This window comes from Gavialis gangeticus, unplaced genomic scaffold (genome assembly GCF_001723915.1).
Source record: "Gavialis gangeticus isolate Ggan-Ray unplaced genomic scaffold, GavGan_comp1, whole genome shotgun sequence".
NCBI classification, from domain to species: domain Eukaryota; kingdom Metazoa; phylum Chordata; order Crocodylia; family Gavialidae; genus Gavialis; species Gavialis gangeticus.
Window position 1 is genome coordinate 74439074 of NW_017729024.1, and position 1290 is coordinate 74440363.

Here is a 1290-nt window from a genome sequence, read left to right on the forward strand (position 1 = left end):
GGGGGGGGGGGGGTTTAGCACTCCTGGAGGGTGAGGTGGGTATATTGCAGTCTCCCCAAGATGAGGGGGCTCCAATTCACCCACCCGACCTTTCAGCAACAGCTGGGGAGCCCTGAGAACAAGCTCTCTCTGCTGCCTTTTCCCCCTCCCATTCTGAAAACAGTGACCACTGGCAGAAAGCCCTGGCCATTGCTATGGGAACCCTGCTGCAGGCTTCCAGGCACAGCTAGACTCGCTTCCTCTTGGAACTAACAGTGAACTTCTGTTTGGCCTGGAGTAATGCTGTAACTCAGAACGCTTTGCAGAAATCCTTCCGAGTTCCAGCTGGGAGCTGCATGTCTGTCTGCATCTATATAGATCAGTCCCTCCTGAAGAAAGATAGGTCTACAGTATGTGCTCTGTATGTGTATATTGTTGTGGGTTGGACAAAACATCACTGAAGGTGGTAGGTGTAACTGCTACTATTAATTTTAGATAATAGGACAGTTCCGGTTTTAAAATGTGCAGCCTCCAAACTAAAATACAACTGTGTGTCACCATCTAAACCAATGGGAGAAAAAAAACCCCAAAAGGCAAAGGCATCCCAGTCATTTGAATTTTGTGAACAGAGAGACTTTGAGTCTTGTTTAAGTGGGTATGTGGAAGGGGGTGAGGGGCCAGGAAGGCATGGCAATGTGTGAGAGAAGGAGGTAAAGGACTTGGTGGAGTTTCATGTTCTCTTTCTTCAGACATAACCTTGACAAACCTGATATGTGACCAGGAGAAAAATCTAAAAAGAGATTTTTTCCATCTATTACTGGTTGAAAAAAGTTTGGTGCTCTAAGTCTAGAAACAGTGTCCTGTTTTCTTTTGCATCCTGTAACAGGACTTTGCTATATTCTAGTAAATAAACAAGGTTGCTTTAAAGGGATCCCTGACTTGTATCATCTGTTTCTTCCAGGAGGGGCTGAAAATGGACCCTTTTAGAGATGTGCTGCTATACTTAGACTTGCAGATTAAGAGAAATGAAAGAAACCCAAAGACACTTTGATAGGCTATGTGCAATTTGCCATGGAATTTGCAGCAGCAGTACCAAAAGAGGCAGCAGCCACCAGTGAGGAAAATGAAAGTTGATCAAGAGCACTGTAAGTTCAGCTGTCTCACATATATAATTGTAAAGGTTCATGATATTTTAATTACTTTTTAATGAAAAGTATAACATTTGGAAATGACAGCAATCCAAAAATTAAATCAAGCAGTTCAGTTAAATGCTACTATTGAAAGAAAAATACCATAAAAAGTCTATTGAAG